The following is an 11,070-nucleotide window of genomic DNA, read 5'->3' as shown; positions in this document are numbered from 1 at the left end:
TAAAATTGTACAATAAAAACATCATTTTTCTAAAAATACCCTAACCCACCCCAAATGCCAGCCTGAACAACCACGTTTTTAATGCGCAGCGGAAGCTCATTAAAGAGGGGGCATGGCAGAATTCCCTAGGGAGGGAGTTCCACAAAGGGGGGGGCACCACAGAGAAGGCCCTCTCCCTTGTCCCCACCAGTCTAGCTGTCCTGGCCGATGGGACAGAGAGAAGACCATCCAAGGCTGATGTTGTTAAGCGGCCTGTCTGGTGCTGCTGGAGGCGCTCCTTAAGATAGAGATACCAAACTCAAAACATAAAGTATCTTTGGCATGCAGATTCAGTGGGAATCAGTTCTTTCTGATCCTGCAATCTCCTTTGCCTGTGGTCTTGGACTAGTGGAGACAAGTGAGGACTGGACCATTGCATGCATGGAGTGGGGTGGATGGCCATAATTAGCAAGATAATTGAAACATCTCAGTTGCTTGTTTTGGTGGTAGCAGATGCTGGTGCAGATCGTGGCTTGCGGGGTGGGATATTATGATACTGCACATTATGAGGGGCAAGGAAAAGAATTAAGGAGAATAGTGGACAGTGACTTGTAGACGAGTAGAATGAGATGTTGCTGGAAGAAGTGCAATTCTGGTCATATTCTTGATATTTTATTTGTTTAAATTATAGTAATTATTTCCACATTTGCATCTATAGATACAAATTAGCATATGCAACTTTTATGCAGATATGTGCCATATTTCGTCCTCTTTTTGGTGATGTGCGAATTGCCACCCTCAGGCCAGGCCTGGTGCACCAATGCAGGCTGATGTAGGGGTCGATGCTTCTGCACATAGAATCATAGAATACTAAGGTTGGAAGGGGCCTATAAGTCCCTCAAGTCTGACCCCCCACTCAATGCAGGAATCCAAGTCAAAGCATCCCTGACAGAAGGCTGTCCAGCTTCATCTTGAATGCCTCCACTGTGGGAGAGCCCACCACCTCCCTAGGTAACTGGTTCCATTGTCATAGTGCTCTAACAGTCATAGTGCTCTAACAGAAAAACAGAAGTTTTTCCTGATGTTCAGCTGGAATCTGGCTTCCTGTAACTTCAGCCCATGATTCCGTGTCCTGCACTCTGGGATGATCAAGAAGAGATCCTGGCCTTCCTCTCTGTGACCACCTTTCAAGTACTTGAAGAGTGCTATCATATCTCCCCTCAGTCTTCTCTTCTCAAGGCGAAACATGCCCAGTTCTTTCAGTCTCTCTTCATAGGGCTTTGTTTCCAGGCCCCTGATCATCTTGGTTGCCCTCCTCTGAACCCTCTCCAGCTTGTCTGCATCCTTCTTAAAGTGTGGTGCCCAGAATTGGACACAGTACTCCAGATGAGGCCTAACCAGTGCTGAGTAGAGGGGAACTAGTACTTCCTGGGGTTTGGAAGCTATGCTTCTATTAATGAAGCTCAAAATAGCATTGGCCTTTTTTGCAGCCACATTACATTGTTGGCTCATATTCAGCTTGTGATCGACAACAATTCCAAGATCCTTCTCACTTGTAGTGTTGTTGAGCCACATATCCCCCATCTTGTCACTGTGCATTTGGTTTCTTTTTCCTAGGTGCAGAACTTGGCATTTATCCCTATTAAATTTCATTGTGGTTTTAATGTTCTATATATTTTAAAATGTTTTATTGTGTGTTGTTTGGTTTTAATTTTTGTGAACCGCCCAGAGAGCTTCGGCTATTGGGCAGTATAGAAATGAAATGAATAAATAAATAAATAAATTCTGTTGTTTTCTGCCCAGCGCTCCAGTCTATCAAGATCACTTTGAATTTTGTTTCTGTCTTCCAAAGTATTAGCTATCCTGCCCAATTTTGTGTCATCAGCAAATTTGATCAGCATTCCCTGCACCTCCTCCTCCAAGTCATTAATAAAACTGTTGAAGAGCACTGGGCCCAGGACTGAGCCCTGCGGTACCCCGCTCGTTACCCCTCCCCAGTTTGAGAAGGTCCCACTGATAAGCACTCTTTGAGTCCGATTCTGTAGCCAACTGTTGGATCCACCGGATCGTTGTTTCATCTAGCCCACTTTGAGCTCGTTTGCTCATCAGGATATCATGGGGCACTTTGTCGAAAGCTTTGCTGGAGTCGAGGTATATTGTGTCCACAGCATTCCCATAGTCCACAAGGGAGGTCGCCTGATCAAAAAATGAGATCAGATTCATCTGGCAGGATTTGTTTTTGACAAATCCATGTTGGCTTCAAGTAATCGCTGCATTGTTTTCAAGGTGCTTGAAAGTGGCTGTCCAGCCTCGTCTTGAATGCCTCCAGTGTGGGAGAGCCCACCACCTCCCTAGGTAATTGGTTCCATTGTCATATTGCTCTAACATGTGCAGGCCTATGCCTGGTTTTAGTATGTGTGCAGGCAGGCAAACTCAAACCTGGAAATCTGCCTACCAGACATCTGGACAATCAGAGACAGTCTACTAGATGATGCACCTGAATCCTTGTTTCCAGGCCTCTGTCTTGGGATGCTTCCCAATGGCAGTTCTCTCATGCACTAAACTGGAAGCAAAGAGGAAAAGTACCTCAAGGAGGCAGTACTGTCTGTACCAAGTAGCCTAGGATGATGCATGCTTCGGCCCCTCTCCTTGATGGTGCCATCTGCATTGAGCCTGCTGGACTCTGGGCTGCTTTGGGGTGTCAGTCAGGTACACTGAATTGACACGACTGACACTTGAAAAACCCTCCTCCTTGAAGAGCCCTTAGAAGGGCCCCAGAATATTTTACTCTCATTATACTGAAGTGCTAGTATTTTGAAAGAAATCACGCTTGCTCTAATGGGGGCGAGGACGGGACACTCATGCAGAACATTCCTCCAGTCTTTTGTGAGGAAGAGTTACAGGTAGCATAAACTGATGGAGAACAAGAAAGCAGATTAAGATGTACTGTTTAAACCTAAGGTCCTGGATTATTGTTACTGTTGTTCATATTCATAAAGACACACACACACACACACACACACGCACATACAACACGCACACACAGATTCAGCTTGCTTAGCTTCTGCGCTGTGTGCAGAGAATGGGGCTCCCCTTTGAAATATATCATGAAGAGAAGGCCACACAGAGGAATTTAAAACCAACAATTTTAATTTTAAAAAAGGCTTATTGAGATAGGGAGACCATGTGCCCTCTTTTACAGAAGACATCCCTCTTTTTGAAAGGCTGCACCTGATCAGCAAACTGTAGAGGCAGGCACAGAGTTCACCTAGTCACAGTCTTTCACACTATGATGAGATGTACTATATTTCTATTTAAATTTATAATTATTATTTCTAAATTTGTATGTGTATACACACACACACACACACACACACACTAGCATATGCAAAGTTTATGCAAATCAGCATCCTCATTTTGTCCTCTTTTTGGTGATGGATTTCCTCTGGTATCATTTGTGACACTTAGCCCCACTGCAGGTCCATGAGCCGCATATTGTCGCCACACCCCTCCCCCATTTTTGCAGTAGATGGGCAGCAAAACTCAAAAGACTGAGTCCCTGGTGGGCTATATTTGGCTTGGTGGGTTTCAAATTGTGCAGGCCTGGATGATTGGGTTATTACTTTTGATGTGGCGTTAATCTTGTGAGTACATGCCTATATGAGTTATGATTAAATGTTAGTTTATAGCTTGTGCTTTCAAAGTTAAGGACTAAATATGCATAGAGAGCTGGTTTGGTGTAGAGGGTAGGGTGCTGGCACTGAACTGGGGAGACTTTGGCTATTAAGCTTATTTGATGGCCTTAGGCAATAATTAGTTTGCTACCCTGACCTACCTCATAGGGTTGTTGTTCACTGAGCTCCAACACCAGAAATGCATTTGGCTTGGAGAAAACTTGGTGAGGTGATCAGGGGACTGGAAACAAAGCCCTATGAAGAGAGACTGAAAGAACTGGGCATGTTTAGCCTTGAGAAGAGAAGACTGAGGGGAGATATGATAGCGCTCTTCAAGTACTTGAAATGTTGTCACAGAGAGGAAAGCTAGGATCTCTTCTCGATCATCCCAGAGTGCAGGACACGGAATCATGGGCTGAAGTTACAGGAAGCCAGATTCCGGCTGAACATCAGGAGAAACTTCTGGACTGTTAGAGCAATACGACAATGGAACGCATTACCTCGGGAGGTGGTGGGCTCTCCCACGCTGGAGGCGTTCAAGACAAGGCTGGACAGCCATCTGTAAGGGATGCTTTGACTCTGATTCCTGCACTGAGCAGGGGGCTGGACTCGATGGCCTTGTAGGCCCCTACCAACCCTACTATTCTATGGTTCTATGAAGTAAGTAGCAAGCATGGTGAGGGTTCAGAACCTCTAACACACATGATCCTTCCTCTCTAAAAGTCATCCCCTCCCATTTATGGAGGCAGACTCAGGTTTAAGTGAACAGGCCTGTGAACGTCCTGTCTAGTTTGGCTCTAACTTATTTCAGTAGTATCATAGGAGTTTTCTCTTTAACTTTGTGATAGTAGGAAGGAAAAAGGAAAGTTCCTCCTGTGCAAGCACCGGGTCATTACTGACCCCTAGAGGGACACTGCTTACGCTGGCGTTTTCATGGTAGACTGTAGCGGGGTGGTTTGCCATTGCCTTCCCCAGTCGTGACTACCTGTCCTCCAGCAAGCTGGGTACTCATTTTACCGACCTCAGGAGGATGGAGGGCTGAGTCGACCTGAGCCGGCTACCTGGGACCCAGCTTCCGCTGGGATCGAGCTCAGGTCGTGGGGAGAGTTTCGGTTTATTTATTTTTATTTATTTATTGCATTTATACCCCGCCTTTCTCCCTCTCGCAAGGAACTCAAGGCGGCTTACATTATCCTCCTCCTCACCGTTGTATCCTCACAACAACAACCCTGTGAGGTAGGTTGGGCTGAGAGTCTGTGACTGGCCCAAAGTCACCCAGTGAGCTTCCATGGCCGAGTGGGGACTAGAACCCGGATCTCCCGGCTCCCAGTCCGTCACTCTCACCACTACACTACACTGGCTCTCTGGTTGCAATACTGCTGCCTACCACTCTAACACACTTCTTACCATTAAGCTGACTTCCACTGCCTGTGTGATGTTGTGATGCTGGATACTTACAATTCATCTGAAGTGGGTAGCTGGCTGTTTCAACAGATAATGTGGAGTCACTAGAATCTGAGTTATGTTAATGCTAAAGGTGGGGGTGGTGCTATTATTCATGAGAGTTTACGCTGATAATTTGCTTTGGCGGAGGATGTAACTGGTTAATTCCTCAAATCATAATATATTGGGGGTGGGGCCGCATCCCACCTCACTCACACACTGGCCCCCAGCCTTGTATAATGTCAAATATGTCTACCCTTCTCAACACATGGCAAAGACTCTGAGAATTCACAACACTTGTAGAAGTGGGCCTATTTTTGGCTATTATATACAGCACTTTGGGCTTTACCCAGGGCCCCATCTACACTGGGCTTTTACTCCGGGACAGGTGCAAGTCGAGGTCCCTCGTGACAGATAACACAGTCGTGACTTCGCAGCCATCTGTGGTTTTCCCCCGGAAAAAGCGGAGTTCCAAGGAGTAATTTTACTGTGATTTTTTGGGTTTGCTGCAGGCTGTCTGTTCCTTCCCTGAACTGACCTTGCATCTTACAGTGGGCATGTTGTAGGCGTGCGTAGTGCCTATGTCGCTCTGTGACGCCCCTTTGCTCCCCAACCCTTCGCAGCTGCACAGTTACAGAGGCACAGAGGGGTGTTTTCATTTATTTAGTCACACTTGCGCACATTTTTGCAGCTTCGTATCTTCGCAACGGTTGCTTTTGGACTCAGTATCCAAGGGCTGGGGGGGGGGCGGTCTTGAGGGAGGAACAACATTGCTCCAGCCACCATTTCGGAGCGATGGCTAGGCACGTAGTGCTCACGCTTGTGAGTGTGGACCATCGCAAGAGTCTCGGGCTGGGGAACCGACAAAGTGATGGTGCAGAAATGAAGGAGCACAGAACACCCAATTTTTACCTAAAACAGGGTCAGAAAGTCACAGCAGAGCCCCTCAAATATAAAACAGCCACTGAAACACTCATGGGGCTGTGCATTTCAGTATAATGGCCAAAAAAAGAGGGCACAGCAAGTCTCTTAGGGAAGTGCGCAGTACACCGCAACTGTATCGCAGGGCATGATGATTCAAAGCTGCATTGCTGTGCAGTTGTGACGGGGTGGAGGGGCTAAAGCGGTGCCATGTAGATGGAGCCCTGGTTTCTCTCTCTCTCTCTTTCTCTCTCTCTCTCTCTCTCTCTCTCTCTCAACTACTGGCATTAGGTTAAGCAGCCTCCTGCAACTTGGCACCCTCCAGATGTTGGACTATACTCCCTATCATCCCCAGCCAGCTTGCTGAGGAAAATGGGCCCTTTAGTTGGACACAACTGAAGGGCACCAGGCTGCAGGTGGCTATATTATGGGGTGAAGTTCAGCCACTCCTCAACATCCTGAATATGCTGTTTTACACTGCAAACCACCGCTTTGAAAGGCCACGAAGATAAGAGATATTGTTAAATAACTAACTAACTAACTAACCTGCCATCCTCATGATAGTTACCTGCTCCATGCATCTGTTGTTCACAGTAAAAGTGTATGGGCGATGAAGCTGGGGGAAGACAGACGCTGGGGATGATTTAGGTGTGTCAGTGTGGGGCATTGGGCTACTTTATTGTGGTCATCACTGCACTTTCTACAAGTGATGAGGTGAAGTAGATGAAGTAATCAGAAACAGGGAACAGAGGAGTGAGAGAGCATTCTAGCTGCTTATACCAGCAAATGCTGCCTAGAACCCTGGTGGAAAAGTGGGATAGGAATGTTTTAACTGAATGTAAATTTAATAAAAGTACAGTTAGATGTTTTTAATTACGTCCTTTTTCTGGTATTATAATCTGTCCAGGAACGACATCTGCCTTGTTCCCAGGTATGCAGCCAAAATATGAAGTGTGCGCCCCCCGCCACCCCAACATACCCCAACAAAGTATGCATTCTGCTACATCTGGACACAAAATACCTTTCATTAAATAATCATAGGAACATCCTTTAATAATTTATCATGAATCTACAATGAAGGGTAGTGCATCAAGTCACTCTGATTATGGTTGCAAGAGTGCTAAGGAGTAATTACACACTTTGGTGAGGACCAGCTTGAATGGACTAATGGCCAACGTTATTGTCTGGGGTGACATTGGGAGAGGAGGGAAGCAGCAAGCAATCTGAGAAATCTATGCATGACCTCGGAGGTATTCCAGCATCTTCTTGGACATTCCCAGGGGCCGTAGGGAATGCTTCGTGGATTGCCCGGCACGGTGTCGTAGGAGGTCCCAGACAGCACTTCTAAAGAACCAACATTTTGTACTTTATCAAAACTTGCCCCAGAGTTGTCACTTGAGGGATAACACAGTGGGCCCAACTGAAAACATCTCTTGCTTTGGCGTGGTGACGTGGCTATAGAGTGTTTTCTAGGCACCTACTGCAGATTTGCTTGTTTATACTCATTCTGCTGCTTCATGCATTCAGTGGCAAATATGTTTGTCGCCATGTGTGTGTGCAATAGGGAGCCACAGCAAATCCCAGCTCCATGTATGACGCATGTTCTAGGAATATATCCTTGCTATGTGCACAGTACCATTTTTACAGGGTCGTATAAAAAGCTTTGCAGGTTTTAAAAAAGAAAAACTGTCATGTGTGTTTTGTTCTAAATGTTAGGTTCCTGAGACCCTTGAGGTGTGACAACACCTAGGTTTGGCTGGGGATCAGATATGCTCCTTCAGCCTGATCCACCCAAGCCACTTGGCAGCCAGCGGAATCTTCTCGAGTCAATACAGGAGAATGGGGGAAAACACAGGGGAAAGTTATACAAAATCCCATGCTATATGGTATTGCCAGTAACGGAAATAATGTTTCTGGCACAACACTAAATTCTCCATGGAGACCTTTCCTAGAATCTGTTTGTGTGTGATGTACTTTCCCTCCACTTGAGAAACATGGAGCTCTTTAATGTCCTTCTTCTATTTTTCCTTAATCAAAATGAGATTTCCGGTTGTCTGAGAATCATTCATATCATAACTTTTGGATCCCACCCGTTTGTCAGGAGCTTAAGAGTGGTTTGCTTGGGGATTTTCTGGTCTCATCTTCACAACCTTGTGGCATTATTTAGACAGAGAGACAGTGACTGTCCAAATGTCACACAGTGAGCTTCGTGACTGAGTGGGGATTTGAATCCAGGTCTTCTGGTCCAAGTCTATCCCCTCTATCAGCCTTCCCCAACCTGGTGCCCTCCAGATGTTGGACTTCAGCTCCCATCAGCCTCAGACAGCAAGGCTAATTGCCAGGATTTGGGGAGCTGTAGTCCAAAACATCTGGCATGCACCAGGATGGGGAAGGCTGCCATGTATAGACTGGCTTACAGTAGCAGAAGTGTGTCAACAGTGCCTGATCCTTCAGCCAGGATTTAAAGTGAAGATTTGGATGCAGTCACTCTACTTCACCCCTAATTTCCTCTAGGAGGAGGACCTTGTTGTTTCTGTAGGGATAATGGGGCAAAGGATATAGGCAAAGAGAAGATGGGTGTGTATTTGCATTGGCAGGGTGTTGTCTTCTATTATTGGTCTTTGTGACCTTCTAAATGAGATGCTGAATTGGAGAGAGAATTTCTGTGATCCTGTTTGGCAGCTCAAGTAATAATAGCTGCCCTAATAATACTCCTACTTGGGGATATTGAAGAGTTTCATTAACACCCTGGGAGGTGTGTAAGTATCTGTCATTATAGCCGCATGATGGTTTAAGGAAACTGAAAGGAGAAATGCCAAGGCCAGGAACATACCTCACAATTCTTGTGGCCTGGTTTGTTTTTCTTTCTTTTTGTAACTACTGTCAATAAATAGCATTCCTTGATACTGATCTTTCATATAGAATTAAGGGTATATACATTAAATCTTGGGTTAGAGTACAGAATGGGTCAAATAAGCAAGATACATGTGAAATAGCCTGATGGCACAGCAAATGAAGCTAGCAAATAAAGCAGAGATGTATGTCCTTGGCTACTACTTGAAGTGCCCTCTGCCCCAACTTGAAGTCTGAAGAGGCAATCGAATTCCCACTGCCTAACACTCTGCCCCTTGTTTTGTGCAGCTTGGCTTGCTCTGTGCAGGAAAGTTCGTCTCTATTACGAGACTTCATGTCCCAAGTTTTAAGTGTTAAATTAAAGATGTTCAATGTTCCGGGTTTTTGTGTGTGTGTACCAGTTAGTGTATCTTGGAGAGTGGTCTGAGAGTACCTTAACCATTTGCAGTTATATCTCTTGTGCTCCTTTGTATGACTTAAGAAATCACTCTCTCTTTCAGGCATTTCTAACAATCAGCATGCCACAAGCTGTATGTGTGCCTAATCTAGGCTTTCTGGAAGTACATTAAGTGTTTGGGAGGTTCACTTTGAGCCCCCTGTTTTGAAATCGAGGAAAATGTCCTGTTTTCACAATATATGGGTTCTTCCTATATATACACACACACGCATGCATGGATGCACACACTCTCTATTGTAATGACCAACGTTTCACTAGTTGTATAAAGCAGCATGCTTTCACCAGAATAGATATGCTTGAAGCGCATGTTTTGATTTAACAATGCAGTGGTTGCAAAAATTATACACAAACATGTTTGTGGGTCTTTTTAGTAGCCCAAGCCATTTTCCAGTGTATCCTGGAGTGGAAAAATGCCTTCACAAACAAACATGTGTCTGTGGTATCAGAAGAAGTAGTTTATAAACTCAAAATATTAGAAAAGTTGCAGTAAAACTTTGGGCAGAATCCAATGCTGCCTTTGTGTGCCCAGCCAGCACTGCTGATTCTGGTCCGTGCACAGCCAGTCCCACCATTTCTAGCAGGGGCTGCTTGCTGGATGGCGACATATTGCTTCCAGGACAAGTCCCGAAACAAGAGAAAACATTCGTTTCTGGGACGGGCGGGTTGGTGGAGCTCCACCATTTTTGATCATTTGGGGGCTTGCCCCCAGAAGCGCTACATCGCCGTTCTGCAAGTGGAGGGGCTGCTTGCGGACCAGAATCGGCGGGGCTGGCCGCACACACAAGGGCAGCATTGGTTTCTGCCCCAAATGTAAAGCTTTTATTAATAGGAACTAATGTTTGGGGGTGTTGTGGGGTATTTTTCTATCCCCATAACAAATCTGTCTCTGGTGAGGTAAATGAAATCCCATGTTTGTGCCAACTTACTGACATCCAGAGTATTTAAGCCTACTTCCTTAGACCAACTTTCTTTGGAAAGTCCATGGGACATCTTTATATTTCTGGTACATTGCCTGGGTTTGAGGACTTAAAAATACCCCAAATGCAAAATGAATAGATTCTGGGGATATTTTATGTCCCATGTTGGGGATTTTTTCCAGAAAGAAAACAGGAAGTGGTTAGAGACTGAAATTTGGGTATATTATGCAGGTGATAGAAGACAACAATGTCATGGGAGGTCTATATTGTAAATCTACTTCTGTGTAAACTCTGCAATGAAAAGTGCATTTGGGATTCCCCTTTAGGCCACCCTGTTTTAGCAGGGTTAATCGTGATATGTTTGAAGCACATGTTTTGATTTAATAATATAACAGTTATAGAGTGTGCAGTGAAAGGGGACTGGCATCCAGAAGATGAAGAGATCACAAGTATTTGGCCTAGGAAAGGAGACAAAAGTGCTGGGTCATGTACAACACAATAATGTAGACAAGCAAAAGTGATGCTTGTATTTAAAGATATACAGATGTATTGGATAGATACATTTTACCTGCTGCATCTGTCGGTTTTATTATGCACACACAGACAAATATATCTTTTGGAATTGTATTGTATATTGTTTTAATTGTTGTTAGCTGCCCTGAGTTGTACTTAAGCACAAGCAGAGTGGAATATAAATTTTATAGATTTTTTAAAATGCTAAGTACAACACTATAAGGACTATATAGAAGGTATACAGACACAAAACTATTAAAAGGAAATGTTGTGTTTGCATACTTTAAATACATTTTGTTCTTATTCAGTATAA

The 11,070-nt window shown here is 44.8% G+C and overlaps 1 protein-coding gene across 1 annotated transcript in view; it reads left to right on the top strand.

Annotated features, from left to right (window-relative positions):
- LOC146352884 (transient receptor potential cation channel subfamily V member 6-like) overlaps positions 1-11,070 on the top strand; it is a 109,265-nt gene that overhangs the window by 1,637 nt on the left and 96,558 nt on the right. The window lies entirely within an intron of this gene.

Source organism: Heloderma suspectum, chromosome 2, assembly GCF_057233095.1.
Source record: "Heloderma suspectum isolate Gila_16-S chromosome 2, 16-S_ref, whole genome shotgun sequence".
In the NCBI taxonomy this organism is placed as follows: Eukaryota; Metazoa; Chordata; class Lepidosauria; order Squamata; family Helodermatidae; genus Heloderma; species Heloderma suspectum.
The sequence above is the reverse complement of the archived record's forward strand: the minus strand, read 5'-3'. Positions and strand labels throughout refer to the sequence as shown.